We start from the raw sequence: 22385 nt of genomic DNA on the forward strand, positions 1-22385 counted from the left end.
ACAGAAACTTCCCAATTTGATGTAATCTCAGTGTTAAGTCTGGCTTTGACTGCCTGTGCCTCTGGGATCTTTTCCAGGAAATCTATGCCTGTGCCTTTATCTTGCAGGGCTCCTCCAATGTTCTCTAATAATCTGATGGTGTCGGGTCATAGATTTAGATCTTTAATCTATGTTGAGTGGATATTTGTGTAAGGTGTAAGGTAGGGGTCTTGCTTCATGCTTCTGCATGTGGAAATCCAGTTTTCCCAGCACCATTTGTTGAATACACTGTCCTTGCTCCAGGAATTGGTTTCAGCTCCTTGATCAAATATAAGTTGGCTGTATATGTTTGGATTGATTTCTGGTGTTTCTATTCTGTTCCATTGGTCTATCCATCTGTTTCTGTACCAGTACCATGCTGTTTTGATTACAACTGCCTTGCAGTATGTCCTGAAATCTGGTATTGTGATGCCTCTGGCTTTGTTTTTGTTGTACAAGGTTTCTTTAGCTATTTGAGGTCTCCTGTGCCTCCATATGAATTTCAGCATCATTTTTTCCAGATTTGAGAAGAATGTCTTTGGTATTTTGATTGGTATCACATTGAATCTATAAATTGCTTTTGGGAAAATGGACATTTTGATGATATTATTTCTTCCAATCAGCTCTTATTATTTCCCCAAATGGGGAGGATGGAAGTACACGGGACTGATTCTTGTTTTTCCTGTAAGTTCAAAAAGTTCATGGGAAATGCCTATATTCTTTTAATTCCATTTGTCCACAATTTCCTGAAGTAGCCTCACATTTAGTGGAGCCAGGAGGAGGCTTTAGATGCAAGTATCTTGCAATGCATAAGATGGTTCAAGGAAGAATCATCTCACCTTCTGGCTCCCTTTCAAATGCCGTTCAATGAAAACCCACTTTACAAGGAACTGAGATTAGAACCAACACAGGCGCATGATGCATTTTTGGAGGATTATAACTTTCAGTGATCTTCCCAAATATGGAAGCACTATGGAAATGGAGAAAAGCTTGTCTTCTGTGTTGCTGGAACTACCAGCTTCCCTAACTGGTAAAATCCTTTCACCAATAAACATGTAGATCACAGTAAGTAAGTTGCCATCCACACACCAGGACCAGTCTGCATAGGAAGCTGCTATGGGTGTGAGCATCAAGGTGTATCATTGTGCCTTCTAAAGCCGTGAAGTCCACACATTATTATCTTGAAGTGCCTTTTGATTTATTATAATTTGCATTTTTATTTCTGCTTCATTATAGTTTACCATTATACCTATCATATATATCTGCATACATATTTAGATTACATTAGTTACAAATTTCATTCCTTTCATGGCAACTAAGGGACTTACAAATACTTGTTGTAAAAAGACAGGGAGGGCCGAGGGTCTGCACAGGTTGTAAACTACCAGGCAAGATCAAGATTGATACATTTAATAAAAATTCAGATTTGAGAGGCAATTAAGAAGAATCAGAGTATTTTTGATAGGATTTAGAAAGCTTAGAAAATAGAGAAAAGATATTAAGAATCGAATAAGCATTATTGGTGAGTTATCCAGAAATAAGCACTGTTAATTTTTTGTCTCTTTTTAAATTTATTTATTTGAAAGGCAAAGTTACAGAGAGGGAGAAAGAGAGGTCTTCCATCTGCTGGTTCACTCCCCCAAAGCAGCCAGAGCTGGGCTGATCCAAAGCCAGGAGCCAGAAGTTTCTTCTGGGTCTCCCACACGGTTACTGGGGTCTAAGCACTTGAGCCATTTTCTACTGCTTTCCCAGGCTGTAGCAGAGAGCTGGATTGGAAGTGGAGTAGCTGGGACTTGAACCAGCACCCATATGGGATGCTGGCATTGCAGGCAGATGCTTTCCCTGCTATGCTACAGCATCGGCCCCTTTTTGTCTTTTTTTTTTCCCATGCACATGTATTTTCATTTTTAAAAATTGTTTGGATTATTTGCTTTTCTAGTTCTTTCCCCCACAGTGGTCCATGACATTAATTATTTTTTCTAAATGCCTTTTTTATGACCTAGTATTTTTCCATCAGAAGTAATTCCACGTTTTTATTTTAGGATGCATCCAGGAGAGATAGTTAAATCTCCCAAGATATTTTGTAAAGAGTAGGCAGTAACAGAATTTTACTGTGTAAGGGGCTTTAGAATTTTCCAGATTAATTTTCATGTAGCACAGATAAGATAATGGAGGAGCAAAAAGGAAATGTCACAGGGTCACTTAGCAGGACAGCAACCACCAGAATCCCAGCCTCCTCCTGCTCAGATAAATGCTTCTTTGTATTATTCTATAGCTGCCTTCCCCACGCTCCCTCTTTAAGGAATTGACTTGTGACTGGCATCTCCAGGGTGTTTTTAATCACTTATTGTAACTATTGATTTGGTTCTCAGTCCAGACAAAAACTGGACATTCAACGGGGTGTGCAGCTAAAAGGCAATGCTTTCTGCTTTGGGAGCAAAACACATGCAGATAAACAAGCAACATCTCTCCGCCTCAGTGCCCAGCAGGCCACAGCAGGAGTTCTTCATGATTGAGGCCAACTTATTGTATGATTCCAAGAAAGTTTTATCACCAGAAACATATGGAAGCACTGACTTTATGCCAAATCATTTTGAGTTATAATAAAGATGGTAGCAGCTTTACTTCCGATGTTACACATAGCATGTGGCACTGCAAATTACAGTTGGGTTGCTTGTTCCAGGTGAATACGGCCCATTGTGCACATGGAGAATGTAGGTTCATAACAGAAAGCAGCTACGGCATTGAATTTAAATAAAGGAGCTGCACTTACAGTCCATTCTGCAGATGCGAACTATGACCTATCTGGAAGTGGTCAGGCTCTTTGTAAGGGATAAATGCACAGCCCAAGTAGCACATTAGTTGTGGAGTTAAGGGAAGGGGCTGGGAATAAGGCCAACGAAGAAGTGCAATTCATATTTTCTCAGGAAGAAGCCTGAATGATGTTTCTGGGGCATTGATTTCCAATGAAGCCTTCGTCTGTCACCACCATCTCAGCCTAAAGGATTTCAGTGGCTTCTGCACAGGTCTCCATGCTCCATCCTTTTCACCCAAACAGGATGCATGATGGGGTTAAAACCCAAGACATGGGCCTCAGACTGAAGTTAGGACAAAAACAGCAGTGCCGTGGGCAGCTTTTGGGCTGCAGAGCCAATGCCTTTTCCTCATCTCTCTCTCTGCCTTGGGAACCTTGGAGAAGTCAAACGTATTGTATACAATCAAGTGGGGGGATAGAAGGGGCTAGAACCAATCACCACACCTCCCAGAACACCCTATTCTTCGTGATCTTGTAGCTGCTCAAAGTCCCTTTGAAATTCAGCTATGAAAGATAACCGACTTTTATTTGACCATTTCATTAAACGTTTTCCCCCTCTAGGAATTGAAAAGAAAATCCAAAGATGCACATGGTGAGATGTTTCACCTAATTATTGATGGGTGCAGCTGAGGCCTGGATCCAACAAATCAGCTCAGGTCTGCTACGGGAGAAAATATCTCACTGCAAACCTAAACAGAAATTTCTCTACAAATCTTACTGGGGTTGGGTGTGGATGTCCTTGGGCCGACCTCAACTACAGCAAAAAATAGGTGTGTAGAATCACTGGTTTGAGCAGAGCTGGTATTGCAGAGAGACTAAGAGTCAGCTACTGATCCAAGCACCTGCCATGATGAAGGAGCAGAAATGATGAGGATGGCCATGACAGCATGATGATGATGGTGATGATGGTGGTGATGGTGGTGATGATGATGGTGGTGATGATGATGGTGGTGATGGTGGTGATGGTGGTGATGGTGGTGGTGATGATGGTGGTGATGGTGGTGATGATGATGATGGTGGTGATGGTGGTGATGGTGGTGATGATGATGGTGGTGATGGTGGTGATGGTGATGATGGTAATGATGGTGGTGATGGTGGTGATGATGGTGATGGTGGTGATGGTGGTATGGTGATAATGATGATGGTGATGGTGATGATGGTGGTGATGGTGGTGATGATGATGGTGATGATGGTGGTGATGGTGATGATGATGATGGTGATGATGGTGGTGATGGTATGATGGTGGTGATGGTATGATGGTGGTGATGGTGGTAATGTTGGTGATGGTGGTGATGATGGTGATGATGGTGATGATGGTGATGGTGGTGATGATGATGGTGGTGATGGTGATGATGGTGGTGATGGTGGTGATGATGATGATGATGATGATGGTGATGATGGTGGTGATGGTACGATGGTGGTGGTGGTGATGGTGATGGTGGTGATGATGGTGGTGATGATGGTGGTGATGGTGGTGATGGTATGATGGTGGTGGTGGTGGTGGTGATGATGGTGGTGATGGTGATGATGGTGGTGATGGTATGATGGTGGTGGTAGTGGTGGTGGTGGTGATGGTGATGGTGGTGATGATGGTGGTGATGGTGATGATGGTGGTGATGGTATGATGGTGGTGGTGGTGGTGATGTTGGTGATGGTGATGGTGATGGTGGTGATGGTGCTGATGTTGGTGATGATGGTGATGGTGATGTTGGTGGTGGTGATGGTGATGGTGGTATGGTGATAATGATGATGATGGTGATGGTGGTGATGGTGGTGATGATGGTGGTGATGATGGTAATGATGGTGGTGATGGTGATGATGATGATGGTGATGATGGTGGTGATGGTATGATGGTGGTGGTGGTGATGGTGGTAATGGTGATGATGGTGATGGTGGTGATGGTGGTAATGTTGGTGATGGTGGTGATGATGGTGGTAATGGTGATGATGGTGATGATGGTGGTGATGATGATGGTGGTGATGGTGGTGATGTTGGTGATGGTGGTGATGATGGTGATGGTGGTGATGATGGTGATGATGGTGGTGATGATGATGATGATGATGATGGTGATGATGGTGGTGATGGTATGATGGTGGTGGTGGTGATGGTGATGGTGATGGTGGTGATGATGGTGGTGATGGTATGATGGTGGTAGTGGTGGTGGTGGTGGTGATGGTGATGATGGTGGTGATGGTATGATGGTGGTGGTGGTGATGGTGATGGTGGTGGTGATGGTGGTGATGATGGTGATGATGGTGGTGATGATGATGATGATGATGGTGATGATGGTGGTGATGGTATGATGGTGGTGGTGGTGGTGATGGTGATGATGGTGGTGATGGTATGATGGTGGTGGTGGTGATGGTGGTGATGATGGTGGTGATGGTGATGATGGTGGTGATGGTATGATGGTGGTGGTGGTGGTGGTGATGATGGTGGTGATGGTGATGATGGTGGTGATGGTATGATGGTGGTGGTAGTGGTGGTGGTGGTGATGGTGGTGATGGTGATGGTGGTGATGTTGGTGATGGTGATGATGGTGGTGGTGATGGTGGTGATGATGGTGGTGATGTTGGTGATGGTGATGGTGGTGATGGTGGTGATGGTGCTGATGGTGGTGATGGTGGTGATGGTGATGGTGGTGGTGGTGATGGTGATGGTGGTGATGGTGGTATGGTGATAATGATGATGATGGTGATGGTGATGATGGTGGTGATGGTGATGATGGTGGTGATGGTGGTGATGGTGGTGATGATGGTAATGATGGTGGTGATGGTGATGATGATGATGGTGATGATGGTGGTGATGGTGATGATGATGATGGTGATGGTGATGATGGTGGTGATGGTGATGATGGTGGTGATGGTGGTGATGATGGTGGTGATGATGGTAATGATGGTGGTGATGGTGATGATGATGATGGTGATGATGGTGGTGATGGTATGATGGTGGTGGTGGTGATGGTGGTAATGGTGATGATGGTGATGGTGGTGATGGTGGTAATGTTGGTGATGGTGGTGATGGTGGTGATGGTGGTAATGTTGGTGATGGTGGTGATGGTGGTGGTAATGGTGATGATGGTGATGGTGGTGATGATGGTGGTGATGATGATGGTGGTGATGGTGGTGATGGTGATGATGGTGATGATGGTGATGATGGTGGTGATGATGATGATGATGATGGTGATGATGGTGGTGATGGTATGATGGTGGTGGTGGTGATGGTGATGGTGGTGATGATGGTGGTGATGGTGATGATGGTGGTGATGGTATGATGGTGGTGGTGGTGGTGGTGGTGGTGATGGTGATGATGGTGGTGATGGTATGATGGTGGTGGTGGTGATGGTGATGGTGGTGATGTTGGTGATGGTGATGATGGTGGTGATGGTATGATGGTGGTGGTGGTGGTGGTGATGATGGTGGTGATGGTGATGATGGTGGTGATGGTATGATGGTGGTGGTGGTGGTGGTGGTGATGGTGGTGATGGTGCTGATGTTGGTGATGATGGTGATGGTGATGGTAATGGTGGTGGTGGTGATGGTGATGGTGGTGATGGTAACGATGGTGGTGGTGGTGGTGGTGGTGATAATCTGCCTTTTGGAAGAACAGATGCCATAATCACAACATTAATGAAAGCTTGACAACAAAAGGAAAGAAATGCCAGGAAGATAAGCATAGTCTGTGGAAATGGAACCTAACCAAGAGCAGGAATGTGAGGTGCCAAGGGAGATGAGCACAGGAGGATCAGAAAAGACAGAGGGAAGAGCGTGTGCAAAAGCCACATGGTAGAAGGGCACTCTCAGCCTTTGCAGCACTCAGGGCCAAGCATGTAGTGAGTCGTGGGTGAGTGGCAAAGGCAGAGGTGGAGCTCTGGTTGGGGGAGGGTGCCAGGACACATGTGAACTGGAGCCCAGCTTGAGAAATGTGGTTGTTCTACTGTGAGTGAGATGGAAAGGAATGGGAATCCTTTGAGCATGAGAGTGGCTGATTCGACAGACTCGGGCAGAATGGCTCTGCCTGCTATGTTAAGAGTAGATACACAGGAACAAGGGCAGGAAGAGGAACTGAGGTGCATGATATTAACAACATTTTTATTTTTAAAAATTTTAAAAAGATTTATTTATTTACTTGAAAGAGTTACAGAGACAGAGACAGAAAGAGAGAGAGGGAGAGGGAGAGAAAGAAAGAGAAAGAGAGAGACAGACAGACAGACAGAGATCTTTCATCTATTGATTCACTCCCCAAATGACTGCAACAATCAGGGCTGGGCCAGGAGGAAGCCAGGAGCCTGGAGCTTCCTCTAGGTCTCTCAAGTGGGTGACAGGGGCCCAAGCACTCAGGTCATCCTCTGCTGCCTTCCCAGACCATTAGCAGGGAGCTGGATCAGAATTAGAACAGCCAGGACACTAACCGGCACCGACATGGGATGCCAGCATCACGGGAGGCAACTTTACCACTGCACCACCCTGGGCCCCTACATTTATTGTTCAACTTCATTAATTTAGGAGGTAGAAGGACAGAGAAAGAAATACTGACAGTGAGACAGAGACAGCTCCCTTCCATTGGTTAGTCTCCAAATGCCCACAACAGCTGCGGCTGCACGAGGGCAGAAGCCAGGAACTGGGTACACAATCCAGGTCCCTCGTGTGGGTAGCAAGGCCCCATGTACTTGACCATCAATCTCCTAGGGTCTTCCCCAACAGGAAGCTGGAATCAGGAACCAGAGGTGGGTATTGAGCCCAGACACCACGATACGGGCCACACGGTCTAACTAGAGTCTTACCTCCAAACACCTACCCCTGACTACATTTTTACTTAAGTTGGTTGTGGTTAGAATTGCCATTTGTTGAGTCTTAATGGAGAATGGGACTGGGAATGGGAGAGGGAGAGGGAGGAGGAGGCAGTGCGTGGGAGGGCGGTTATGGTGGAAACAATCACTGTATTCTTAAAGTTGTAGTTATGAAATTTGCACTCATGAAATAAAAGGTTTCTCTGGGGGAAAAATAAAAAGAATTACCATTTGTACTCCCAAGCACACATTGCAGTTTCCACTAATGGAAAATGAGTCCTCAGGATTTTGACTCATTGAAACAGTGTTCAAAATAGATCTGTACTATCAGGAAATGTATCAATAGATTAAACAGAAGCTACAGAGCAAAACCCCCACTTATATTTCTATTTCATTGCATTCAGAAAGAGTTATCATGGAGAAGAAGAGCGTATCTCCTGTTTTGCATGCGCTTTTTATCTCTGCCTTCAAAGGCAGCGCTCTCTGGTCATGTTTTTAATATCATCGTGTTTGCATTTAACTAAAAATCAGCGCTGACAGGAAAGCTCCAACTCATTGAAAATGTGCCACCCGGAGAGCTCCTCACCCTGAGTGCCTTCTGGAGTCTGCGTTTCGTCCTGAGAACTGGCTCAGTGGCTGCAAGCACATATGAGATATAAGTCAAAGATTTTGGTGTGAGAACAGAATTTACCACCGAGCTATAAAAATGGTGCTATTAGGGCAAACTGTCAAGAAATGATTAATATTTCTAACTGGCTCCCATTCCTTTTAGTCTTCACACTTGAGCAGGCCATTAATCTGAAACTGTTACCACGGCAGCAAGTGTCACTGGCTCTGTTTGCCCAGAGGGGCCAAGATAACTTCTTCGGAAATAAGAAATGCCACCAGATTAAGGCTGGTGCTTCAGTTGGATACGTTAGCTTGCATGTGGGTAATATGTGTGTTTGCATGTGCTTGTGTGTGTGTATGTATATGTGTCTATGGGTAAACAAGGGACCATTTCTTGGCAACTTAGTGAGGCAACATTTTGTTAGTTTACTGGTGTGAATGATTTATCTTTTTCTTCCATTGAACAAAGAATTGAAGAATGCTCATAAAAATTGACCCAGGGTTGTGAACATTATTTTTCAATCCACTGTGGAGATAGAAAATAATCAGCTTATCTAAATTTTTATGCTTGCTTCCATTAAGCATTTTATTAACAAGAACTTAAAGACTTAGCCCTCATATGCAATTAAGAAAAAACTGAGCCCTATCTCTTCACCCTTCTTGGGTTTCTAATTTATACCCTGCTTGTGGTGTTTTTAGGAGTTATGAGCCAGGAAATACCCTTATTACTCTACTATCAAGTCTGTTAGATGTATAATACCCTTAGCAGGTACCATGACAAAAAGGAAATTGGCAAAGACATGTATGTACCAGGAGAAATGCTGAACTTAAAATATTTTTAACCAAACACAAGAAAATTCAGAAAAAAATATTTCTAAGACAAACCAACTTTCTTATTGAAACATAATTAAAATAATAAAAAGATCAGCAATAAAATTCAGTTATATGTTTGTTCAACTGTGGACTTTGCTTTCAAAATTTCTGTGCATTTTAATGTCTTCTCAGTGATGCAGAAATGAATATTTAGGCAATTCTGATCCAGGATATTTACTGAAAAGAATCACACCTCAACTATCTCTGCTAGTAGAGCTATAAGAAGAATTGATTCAAAAGATAATAGAATGGAAAGATTCGGGGAGGGATTTTGGCCAGGTTTCTTTTGTAATAATGTTGTAGTTATTAAACATATTTAATAAGTATTAAATAGCATACTGTTCATGTTACAATCTGGCTAGCTGCTTCTGGGGGTGGGAGAGACTGACGAGGAGCAGTTTGGTTAAAAATATCCCAGGAGAAGAAAACATGGGGGAAACCCTTCTTAAATCAGCCTGGGCAATGATTATTTATGACACTGCAAGTACAGGCAACAAAAATAAAAATAAACCACTGGGATTGCATCAAAGCAAAAACAGGACAGTCAATAGAGTAAAGAGACAATCTATGGAATGGAAAGCAGTATTTACAAACAAGATTTCTGATAACAGATTAATGCCCAAAGTGTTTAAGAACATCATACACCACAAGAGAAAGAAGAAAAAATCCAACCTAAAAAGGCTTAAAAGACCTGTCCAGAGATTTTTCAAAAGACAACATATCCGTGGCTCACAAATACATGAAAATTACTCAATGTCACTAATCATCAGGGAATGCAAATGCAAATCACAATGAAATACCTGCTCATTCATGCCTGTTAGGATGTCTGGAATCAAAAAGACAAAGGAAGAAAAGCGCAGTCCAGGAGGGGAGAAAGGAGAACGCTCGTGTACCCTTGGTGGGACAGTGAGCTGGTGCAACCACATCTGTGAGTGATTTACAAAGTACGGAGATTCTTTAAAAAGTTAAACATAGAACTGCCCTAAGATCCAGCAATCACGCCCTGGGAAATATCCAAAGGAAATGAAATAAGTATCTAGAAGCAATATCTATACCCCATGTTTAGTCCTATATTATTCATAACAGCCAAGATAGAAAATCAGCCAAAACATCCATAAACTAATGAATGGTTAAGTCAAATGTGTGCATTCATGTGTGTGTGTATGTCTGTGTGTGTAGATATATAATTGTGCACACACACATACAATGGAATAGTATACAACCATAAAAGGAAATTCGGGACTTGGTGACAACCTAGATGAGCCTGGAGGGCATCACACTAAGTGAAGCAAACCGAGTAGACAGAGGCAAATGCTGTCTGATCTCACGCATGAGTGGAATTTTACAAAGGGAAACTCCCAGAGGCAGAGAGCAGAATGGTGGTTGCCAGGGGCTGAGGGTAGTGGGATTTGGGGAGACGTTGGTCAAAAGGTATGAAGTTTCACGTAAGCAGGAATGCATTCAGGGAATCTAACGACAGCACAGTAGAGATAGTTAGTGACGCTGTATCGTGTGCTTGGAATTTGCTAAGACAGTCGGTGTTACACCTCGCTCTCTGTGCCTCACCCACAAATGGTAATTAAGTGAGGGGTGAATATGCTTATTAGCTTTACATATACATATTGTATATATGGACATCTTTGACACATTCAATATATATACTTTTATCAACTGTACCAGAAAAAAAACGGAGAAATAAAAAAAGAAAGAGTTTAAAAGTCACTGGAAATGATAGACTTTAGCAAAGTCTGTAAGAAAGCTTGCAGAGCCGTGACTAACAGACACCACAGAGCACAGGAAGCTGCCCCAGGAACACATGCACAGTTCTGCCTGCCTGCACAGTGGGAGCTCAGAAGGCTCCTCTGAACTCCGGGAAGACAAAACCTATGGCTGGAATGAGAAAAGGGGGCTGCAGAAACTGTAGAGAATGTTGGAAAAGTCAGGTGGTTCCAGTCATTGTAGATGCTTGGATGGGGCTGGCTGACAAATCTCCGAGTGAAGACAACACCCAGCAAATCCAGTGAAGTGCAACTAAGTGACCCTTATAAAACTCATGCATTCCAACCAGGCCAAATTCTTCAGGGCCCCCACCCAGGGAATTCAGATTAAACTCAGAGCATCAGGGTGTCTAGTTATGTCCAGCACTGGGAGCTCTCCCAAAAGGATACACATCATTCAGTGAGCAATTGCACTGGTGCACGCCCTAAACCCTCAGTGCTCATCAAGTACAGCCCATTCTTCAATAGAAGAGAGTATTGGAGGAGAAGATTGAGACCCTCAAGGACCTACTTAGAGTCTTGGGAAACACGAAGTTTTGGCCACAGATAATTCTGTCTTCAGATAAAAGGCTGAAGAACTTACATGCTCATCTCAAAGCCACTATAAACACCTGCAGCATACATGTAGCTATACTAAGTGTTAGCGTTCCTACTACCTATGAAAATCAAGAGGTGCATCAGGTGAGATTTGACATCAGCATCCTTCAGTCGAGAAAGGGTGATAAATCTATGTCCACGTAACTGCGAGGCCCCCAGGGAGACACGTAAGGGAGTGGAGGCATTGAGGGCATGAAGACTGGCAGACAAAACACGAGCACAATTTGAACTTGAGATAAAGAACAAATACTAATTGTTAGTATAAGTGTACACCCAACACTGCTAGGACATAGTTTTTTAGGACAAATAGTGAATGGATTGCCATGGAGACTGGAGGCAAAACAGCCCAGGCACAATAGGGAATGCCTGGCTCAGAAGTCAGGAACCAGGGACTCAACCTGGGTCTCCCATGTGGATGGCAGGGACCTACGTACTTGAGCCATCGTCTGCTGTCCCCTTGGGAGCTGGAGCAGAAGTGGAGCCAGGGTGATCTTCTGAGGCCTAGGTCTCAAGGCTGCAGCTGGTTGGTTCAATGACCTGGGCCGCAGCTGCAGCTTCCTCCATGTGCTTCCAGGGGAATCCGAGAGGGATGTGGCGTGTTCGGGGCCATCACCTCTGGAGAGGGGCCCACACAGCTGCGTGTGCCGCATGTGATCATGCTGGGACTCGTGGGGCTGCAGTGCCGGGGTCAGAGGCGTGCTGGCATTGTCACCAGTGACGGCAGTTAGTGCCAACGTTCAAAACACACAAGAGAATGGGGCTTGTAAGTCACGTCTTCACGGAAGACAATCTGAAGAAATTATATAGTTCTGAGAGTGAAATGATCACCCCGTTACTGGCCTACCCCCCTCCCCTGGAACAAGACGACACCCCAGACTGGGTAGCCAGGGTTACTAACTTGAAGGAAGCACCCACAGCATACTCGCTGCTTATCACGCACACAGATGTGACTTATGCAGTGCAAGACCCTTACGGAAATCGTCCTCTGTGCATCGGCCACCTGATTCCAGTTTCTAATATAAATGATAAAGAGAAAAAAATATCAGAAACAGGAGGATGGGTAGTGTCTTCAGAATTTCATAGTTTTTTTTCTATTGGTGCAAGGTACTGCCATGAAGTCCTGCCTGGAGAAATCGTGGGAATATCCAGATATAACATTTGAACTCTGGATATTATACCAAGATCTGAAGGAAACCCAGTGGCTTTTTGTGTCTTTGAATATGTATATTTTGCAAGACTGGAGAGCATGTTTGAAAACCAAACAGTTTACACAGTCAGATACCATAGCGGTCAGCAGCTGGCGACTGAAGCACCCAAGGATGCAGATCTGGTCAGCACTGTTCCAGTCTGTGACCCCTGCTGTCCTTGGCTATGCAGCTAACTGTTGACTGCCCCACGTGGAGGTGCGGTCAAAACCGATAAGTGGGAAGAACCTTCATTCAACCAAACATGAGGTTAAGACAGCTGGGCGTGGCCAAAACTTCGGAGTACTGTCCGGATAACTTTAAAGGAAAAAGAATTGTTCTTGTAGACGATTCAGTTGTGAGAAGCAACACTATCTCACCCAAAGAATCGCTCCAGGAATCCCGCACGAAAGAGGTTCACATTCGAGTAGCTTCACCGCCAACTAGATAACTATGCTTCATGAGAATAAGCATTCCCACAAAAGACGACTTATTGCCAATAAGCAGAACTTGATAGCCTTGCGGAATATCTTGGGGCCAACAGGGTTATGCATCTGTCAGTAGACTGGTTTCGTCTATACAAGAAGAGATAAAATTTAAAAAGCAGAAAATGAAAAAGCACAATATGACTCAAGAAAATGGCATTGGCCTGGAAACCTTTGAAAAGAATGGTCGGTGCACAGCCTGTCTCACTGGCAAATACCCTGTAGAACTGGAATGGTAGCGGGCTGGGGCAGGTGCATTGCTTCAATAAACAGCTGGGCAAGAGGTCGCTGTGGTTATACCCTTCCTATTTACTGGATCTCGTTGGCACAATAGAAAATGCCACACGCTGTGTACCTCCTGTACCAGTTTTGGGTTTTTTTCTGAAAAGATTACTAAAGCTTATAATTGAATCTTGCTAATTGTACGTCATATAGCAATGTATAGTTATGGCTTATTTTTTTATAAGCAGTGGTAGGCCCTTGCCAGTCAGAGAAGGCAGCTGGTAAGTGGCACTTGCCAGTTCCATGTTTTAAAGAGTTTGCAAGATGTTAGACTAAGACAGGAGATATGAGGCAGATGGGATAAGTGAGTTAAATGTAACAGTTCATGGGGCCGGCACTGTGACACAGCAGGTTAACACCCTGGCCTGAAGCGCCGGCATCCCATATGAGCGCCAGTTCTAGTCTCAGCTGCTCTTCTTCCAACCCCGCTCTCCGCTATGGCCTGGGATAGCAGTAGAAGACGGCCCAAGTCTTTAGGCCCCTGCACCTGTGTGGGAGACCCAGAGGTAGCTCCTGGATCCTGGCTTCAGATCAGCACAGCTCCGGCCGTTGCAACCATCTGGGGAGTGAACCAGTAGATGGAAGAACTTTCTTTCTCTACCTCTCTAAGTAACTCTTTCAAATAAATAAAATAAATCTTTAAAAAAAAAAAAAAACAACAGTTCATGCAAGGTTTGAATGAATCAGATCCCACAGGTGGCTAGCCTCCATAGTTCTGGCTATAGCTAGGAATTTGGCTTCCCTATCTACCCTTAGACAAAGCTTTATAAAATAAAACCATAAATCATCTTTTTGTGTCTGTTTCCCCACTTGTGCAGTGGGGTACTTTTATTGCTAAATAATTATTGTGAATAAGTCATACTCCTGGTGATTCGAGTCGACATCTCACTCCTACATTTTAAGATAGCATGAGTTTTTTTAGCTTTTGAAAGCTAATGGTTACCAACTTTTTTGAAATTAGTTTGCAGTTAAGGTTTCATGGTAGAGGAGGGGAAACACAAGTTAGGCAGGTCTTTGCCATCTGTCTCTAGGGTGCCCAAGAATGGTTGTAAAAATCTGCCTATGGAGGGCCGGTGCCATGGCTCACTTGGTTAATCCTCCACCTGCAGCACCAGCATCCCATATGGGTTCAGAGTTCTAGTCCTGGTTGCTCCTCTTCCAGTCCAGCTCTCTGCTGTGGCCTGGGAGGGCAGTGGAGGATGGCCCAGGTGCTTGGGCCCCTGCACTTGCATGGGAGGAAACACCTGGCTCCTGGCTTCAGATTGGCGCAGCGCCAGCCGTAGTTGCCATTTTTGGAGTGAACTAATGGAAGGAAGAGCGTTCTCTCTGTCTCTCTCTCTCACTGTCAATAACTCTACCTGTCAAATAAGTAAAAAAAAAATTAAAAATTTAAAAATGATAATAATAATCTGCCTACAGAAAAGTTTCCTACATTTGACTACAAAATATGATTCATAACATTTAGTGCCCTGATGCTATAAGCACAGCAAATAACGCAGTACATCTGAAATGAAGACGAATGTTTGGATCCCAACAAACCCTTTCTCTGCTTAACTATCATATGCTTTTTGAATGAAGTGCTTAATCACTCACAAGCATATATACATTTGTGTGTGTATATATAGATGTATACACACATATGCACAATTGCAATTAATAAATCAGGTAGAAACATGTAGGGACCAAGTTTGCTTAAGAATCAAGGAGACAACTACTGTCTTGGAATTCTAATGCCACTATTTAAGCATCAACTTACAGCCCCTCTTTTCTACTTAATTAGGATCTAGAGAGTTTGATTTTTTAGTTTTTTTCTTATAACATCTGAAATTTAGGTTAGGACAACGTGCCTATCAAATCTGCTTATGTAAGACTTTTTTTATTTTTATTTTTATTTTATTTTTTTTTTGACAGGCAGAGTAGACAGTGAGAGAGAGAGAGACAGAGAGAAAGGTCTTCCTTTGCCGTTGGTTCACCCTCCAATGGCCGCTGCGGCCGGCGCGCTGCGGCCGGCGCACCGTGCTGATCCGATGGCAGGAGCCAGGTACTTCTCCTGGTCTCCCATGGGGTGCAGGGCCCAAGCACCTGGGCCATCCTCCACTGCACTCCCTGGCCACAGCAGAGAGCTGGCCTGGAAGAGGGGCAACCAGGACAGAATCCGGCGCCCTGACTGGGACTAGAACCTGGTGTGCTGGTGCTGCAAGGCGGAGGATTAGCCTAGTGAGCCGCGGCGCCAGCCTATTATGTAAGACTTTTTAAACATAAAAGTGTTTGTTTCTGTTATTACCACAGTCTGATGGATATAGTGAAGGGTTAAAAAGTTAAAAGCCGCTCCCCCCCAACCTCCTCTGGTGAACTTTCCTGACCTCGTTAGACTTGCTCTGCATAGCCATTCTCTGTAAAGTTAATTAGTCAGTAAATTACCCCAATGTGAGCGTAACCTTAGTTTCACCTAAGTGAGATAGAAGTCACCGTATATCTCTTTGCCTCCTGGAACTCTGACCCCACCATGTGTCCCTTTTCGCCATTCAGCTGCATTCCTAGGTATCATCAAGGCAGTTCCTGCAATCTTGTGTGGCCCTCCCTTTTGGCAATAGGAGGCTTTTTGATACTCCCTGTATAGGCCATATGGTTCTTTGAGGTCTAATCAGGCCCTTACTCGGTATCCTGTACTCCCTGTATTCATAAATCAACTGGTTGTAAAATCACTTAACTTGTATCAATTGTTTACTCTATACCTCTGTCTGATCTATGCAATGATTGATTTTCTTTGTTTAAACGTGTATAAAAACCCCAACCCAAGACTATTTGGGGCCGCTCGCCTGTACTGGGACGGGGGCCCCGACATGTCGGATCATCAATAAACCTCGCAGCTACAGAGTCTAAATGGGCCGCTCGCCTGTACTAGGACGGGGGCCCCGACATGTCGGATCATCAATAAACTTTACCCTTTGTTAATTACATGAGAGAAGGTCTCATGGAGCGTTTTTGGGGTGGCAAGAGCAATTCAACTCTAATTCAACTGTAACAATAGCATTCAAACCTGCTCAGTTCAGCATTTATTAATGGCTGCAATTGCTGGTCTTCATCTGGCGTAACAGCTGGTGCCCTGCAGCAGCAGCTCAGGTGCCAAGCAGAGTGGCAGTGCAGAGCCCTCCGTGTGTTCCTCCCGGCAGCAGGAGGCGGCGAGCCCCAAGGCTCACGTGTGACCTGTCCTTCCTTGCCTTTGATGTTTTTAAAAGATTTATTTATTTACTAGAAAGTCAGAGACAGAGAAAGAGAGAGAGAGAGAGGTCTTCCCATCCGATGGTTCACTCCCCAGTTGGCCGCAACAGCCAGAGCTCCGCAATCTGAAGCCAGGAGCCAGGAGCTTCTTCTAGGTCTCACACGTGGGTGCAGGGGCCCAAGGACTTGGGCATCCTCCACTGCTTTCCCAGGCCACAGCAGAGAGTTGGATGGGAAGTCGAGCAGTCGGGACTCGAACAGGTGCCCATATGGGATGCCGGAATTGCAGGAGCTGGCTTTACCCGCTACGCCACAGGGCCGGCCCCCCTTACCTTTGAATTATAAAACACAAGACAACCAGGGAAAGCACTACACCAAAATCTCTGATCAGCCTTCACGCTCTTCCTAGTTCATTTCACTGAGACGCTTTATATAGGAAGATAATGCTGTGACATTTTTGCTAATGCAACAGATTCCATAGTCTTTCTCCAACATGGACTTGGATTCCACAAGTTTCTGATACTTGAATTAAATCACAGGGTTTCAGGTTTTGTGTTTTTTTTAAGCTGGTGTTTCAAATGTTGTTTAACTGCTTTAAATTTATAGGAAAATTGTAAACTACAAAGATGAAAGCTGTGTTTTCACTGGATCTATATTGTGAACTAAACTAAGCCTGCTTTCTTGTGACCTCTTTGTGATGCCTTGGTGGTAAGTATATGTAATAAGAGTGCTTGAACATATATGTGCTTTTTAAAAAAATGGTGGGAAAAAAAATGGAGCCAGGACTCAAACAGGGCTGCAGGCATCCCAAGCCGTGCTGACTGCTATCCCAGACACTGGACCTGCTACTTACTTCACTCAACATGCGCCCACCACAAGACAGATCAGTGTTGTTGTGTTGATTGTTTATTTTCCCCTTAAAGAATGTGACAGCAGTAAATGTCTGTCTTGTTCACTGTTGACTGAATGAATGACAAGTGAACACACAAATAAAGAAAAAACCATGTATACTGGATAGAATTTATCTTGGAACACGAATCATCTCAGGACACTTCATGAGGGGAGGGGAAGGAGACTGCAAAGATGCTGCAGACTGGGGCTTAGGATAAAACTACAATCCCAGAAGAAAAACAAATCCTAGATATTTATTTTACTAAACTTCTGGAAACCTTTGGTCATCAACAATATAATGCAGAGGTCTTGACCACGATGAAACTGGAAAGGGCAGCCATATGATGTACTGAAGTGAAAGTGGAACAGACCAATGATGTTTCAACAAACAATACAGAGATGAATTTTAATGAAACAGAAAAGGCAACAACAGAATGAAAACATACAGGGAGAGATGAACAACAAAATTAATAATGTGCCGACTTTGATCAGTGATGATGTAATCAAACTCAGAAGTCACATCGGAATGGGAAAAGGGAACAGAGGTACAAAGGGCAGGAGCCCTTCCACACGAGGAAGCAAAGAATGAGTGTCTGATTGGGATGGAAGTCCTGATTAATTCTATTCATCTCACTCAATGAACACTCGTCGTGCACTGCCTGTGCTAAATGCTGCGCTAGTTGATACTATTAAAAGGATTAATAAAAAAATGGGTTCTGCTTTTTAAAAGATCCTAGTTGTATTGTGGGAAGTCAGTGTTGAAAGGATTTCAGCTCAATGGAGTAATCCCCATACTAAAGAAATGCACAGGCATGGGACCTGCTGTTAAATTGCAAATGGGAATTGTGAACACTGGGATCATAATGGAGCCGGACCAGAGAGCACTCTGCGAATGTTCCTTTGTGCCTGATAGGTTGGAGGGGTCTGAGAGGACCCTTGGGCATGGGAAGGAAGGGTCCAGAAAATTTCATGAAAGCTAGAACATTTAGAAAGAGATTCAAAGAAGTTCATCCAAAAGAGAAGAGGACACCCTTCCCTCTGCTCTTCTCCCACACACGTGTGTGTGCATCCCCCGAGGGCAGAATCACGGCTGTCCAAGTACTAGTAGCTTGGGGGATAGGCACGCTTGGCCCTTGCCTCTCAGTGCTAAAGAAGTCCGATTTTAAACTTGAGACATTACTTTTGCAAATGACAGCTGCAAATTGTGCCAGAGGTGCTCTGATAAGATGAAAGAAGCCCTTCATCTGCAATATATTGGATTACAAGCAAACCAAATTGCACAACAAACTGGTGTTTTAAATTTTTTCCCATAGAAATCTTGTAGGGGCCAGAGCCATGGCGCAGTGGGTTGAAGCCCTGGCCTGAAGTACCAGGATCCCATATGGGCGCTGGTTTGAGTCCTGGCTGCTCTTCTTCTGATCCAGCTCTCTGCTATGGGAAAAGTAGTAGAAGATGGCCCAGGTCCTTGGGCCCCTGCACCCATGTGGGAGACTTGGAAGACGTTCCTGGCTCCTGGCTTCAGATAGGCGCAGCTCTGGCCTTTGCAGCCATCTGGGAAGTGAACCAGTGGATGGAAGACCTCTCTCTCTGTCTCTGCCTCTCTCTCTGTCTCTACCTCTCTCTCTGTCTTTCAAATAAATAAAATAAATCTTTAAAGAAAAAAAGAAGAAGAAATCTTGTAATAAGTACAAGTGTACTGCACTGTATTTCTTTGAAGTTGGTGAATTGACAAACTGCAAATATTTAAAATACATCTCACTTTACATAACCTTGTTTTCACATACCTTTTTTAAAAAGTCAGGTTTCCTGACACATGAAGTATTCTCAAAAAACTCACAAAAAAAATGCATGTTATGAATAAAGCTAACCATGGGCATCAATGTTTTTGCACCAAAATATTTTCTTCGATTTATGTATTTAGTTATTTGTGCCAACGTAGGTTATCTTTTAATTCCATTTTCCCAGGAACCCTTTGAACCATGCTTGCATCATCATATATGCATGTATAGATTAGCTATTTAATTGAGTTTCCCTCCAAAGATATCAAGCTAGTCCAGAGCCTCCATTTCCTTCAATGGTGTTCCCCATCCCAGTTTGCTGCGGTGGCCGTCACAGGCCTGAGGTCAGTACTCAGCATAAAGTAGTACTTCCCAATCACACATACTGAATTAAGTAAGATCCTGTAGAAATTGGAAGTTGATGTTTTTCCTTCCCAATAATGTGTTTTTCAGCTGATATGGTACACCTGTTTACAGTACAGAGTAGATTATCATTTGTGATGAACATCCAAATGTAGTCTTCAAACTGAGAAAGATTTTTAAAAACATTACCAATTCTCCAACCCTTCTCATTTCCACCACCTTTGCAAACTATCTTGCAAAGGACAGAGTCTCCTCTCTACCCGTTGAATCTGAGCTAGTCTTGTGACTCTCGTTGGCTGACAGATGCGGCAGAAGCTGTGATGTGTGAATATTGAGATGAGGACACTGGACGACCTGGAAACTTCTGCTCCCTCTAGGAGTCCTTATTCCCGTGTGAGAACAAGCCGGAACTAGACTGCAGGCAGCTGAGATGTCATGTGGAAGGGAGCCCACTTGTTCTGGAAAACGCGATTTTGGACCAACCTAGAGCCAACAAACCCCTAAGGATCTCAGACAGCTCACCTGATCATGCTGAGCCATTCACTTGTAGACTCAACTCAGAAGTAACCCCACAACCAGCGCTGTGGTGTAGCAGGTTAATCCTCCACCTGTGGCACCAACATAACATATGGGCGCTGGTTCTAGTCCCAGCTGTTCCACTTCCAATCCAGCTCTGTGCTATGGCCTGGGAAAGCAGTACAAGATGGCCCAAGTCCTTGGGCCCCTGCACCCATGTGAGAGACCCAGAAGAAGCTCCTGGCTCCTGGCTTCAGATGGGCACAGCTCAGGCCGTTGTAGCCAACTGGGGAGTGAACCAGTGGAAGACCTCTCTCTCTCTCTGCCTCTACTTCTCTCTCTGTGTAACTCTGACTTTCAAATAAATAAATAAATCTTTAAAAAAAAGTAAGTCTGGTGAGCAGAACCTCGCAGCTGATTGACTCATCAGAATAGATACTCATTGTATGTCTGCCTACTTCGGAGTTGCTGCACAGTAATAACTGACTGATATAGGTTTTTACATATAACTTTAAAAAGACTGAATGCATTCTATTCGTATTACTTTTCATAGGACATATTTACTTAAATCCAGGATTTCCTTAGCTACTCAAACAGAATTAGAGAGGAGATGATGGCTAGAATGCATCTTTCTAATTATTTTCCTTTCAATGACATTTAATAACATTAACAAATGATGCTTGGACGTTATCTGTGCTTTTCCCCTACTGGCTGTTTGCATAAGATTATAAGCAATCTTCCCTGTGTTTGGGGATTAGTGTGACTGACATGGTTTAAATGCTTCAAAAATCTTCCAAGTTTTGGTCTAGAAACTTGGCATCTTGCATCACAAACAACACTTCCTAGACCGAGAGGGTTTTTTCCTGAATAGCAGTTCCAGGAAACGCTGTCTTACTTGGCTCCTGTTACTACGACAACAGTCCCACAGGGCTCTTTAGCTCAAGTTCATTCTTTTAATTAGCAGACTGAGATCTGTCTTCCTCCCCTAGGAAAATTTCCCAAACAACTCTGGCTCTTCTCTTGCCTTTGGGTGTTTGCGTGATGCCAGAAGGAATTTGTTAATTAGAATATCTTAGTGTTTGGTGATGGCTTTTGTAATTTTGAGAGCGCATTTGTAAAGCAGATTTTTCCTAAGAGGTGTTTTTTTTCCCCCAAAGGGATAATCCCATGATAAATGTCTTTCTGCAGAAGGGAGCTAGAGTTGGTTCTCATATGGTGAGCTAGAGATTCGTGTCAGCAAGATGGGTTAAGAATGTGGAATCAAGGGTGGCTTTTGGCTGTGGCAGTTATCTTGATGTTTGGGATGCCGGCATCCCAAACCAGAGTGCCTGGTTTTTGTCTAGCTCCTCCACTTCCCATCCATCTTCAGGAGGCAGCAGGTGATAACCGAAGTGCTTGGGTCCCTGCTACCCACATGGGAGATTGAGATTGACTTCTGGACTCCTGGCTTTGGCCTGGCCTAGTCCTGGCTGCTGTGGATAATTGGGGAGTGAACTGGTAGGCAGAAAATCTGTCTGTCTCTGTCTCTCTGCCTTTCAAATCAAATATATTTTTTGAAAGTGTGGAATCATACTGAAGAGGGATTCTTCCCTATTTCTGCTGACTTCCACGTGACCTTTATTAATTCATCTAGTAGTTTTACCACTTTCCAGAAATGATGGTGAACTGGAGACTGTGATGGGTGATGCCCTGTATTCCTAGAGCTTAGCTATGAGCTGCAGAATGTGATGTGTGCTAGGAAGACAGTATACACACAGGAGGGCTTCCTACCTGGAGTTTCTTTTACTGACTTTTAAAGTGGATATGGTTCTAGTACTGCCATTGTTGTTATGTGTGGTTTCCGTGATGAAATTCATGACAATGTCCCTTAGATTTTCAGTGGTGTGTCACAGAAAGAGTAAACAGAAGTTCATGCTCCTGTAACCAAAGGTTTGGAGGCAGACAATTCCTGGTATTGTATCAGTGGCTCCACATGGTGGAGATCTCTTGGTTTTGTTCTCAGCATCTAAACACAGCTGCTGTAGTTCCAGCTTTTATGCCTGTGTCCACAGCTAGACTTGAGAACAGCCAGACTAATCTCTATTCTTAGTAAGTAAAAGCTGTTCCAGAACACATCCTGTGGTTTCACTCTAGGATTGTGGGGACTGACTGCAACACAGGGTCACTAGCAGCTGTAGGGGAAGCT

The 22385-nt window shown here is 44.0% G+C and overlaps 1 pseudogene; it reads left to right on the forward strand.

The window, feature by feature from the left end:
- The first annotated feature begins 3720 nt into the window (after positions 1 to 3720).
- LOC100349868 (amidophosphoribosyltransferase pseudogene) lies at positions 3721 to 13387 on the forward strand (annotated as a pseudogene).
- The last annotated feature ends 8998 nt before the right edge of the window (positions 13388 to 22385 follow it).

The sequence above is a fragment of the Oryctolagus cuniculus genome, chromosome 11 (assembly GCF_964237555.1).
Source record: "Oryctolagus cuniculus chromosome 11, mOryCun1.1, whole genome shotgun sequence".
Lineage (NCBI taxonomy): Eukaryota > Metazoa > Chordata > Mammalia > Lagomorpha > Leporidae > Oryctolagus > Oryctolagus cuniculus.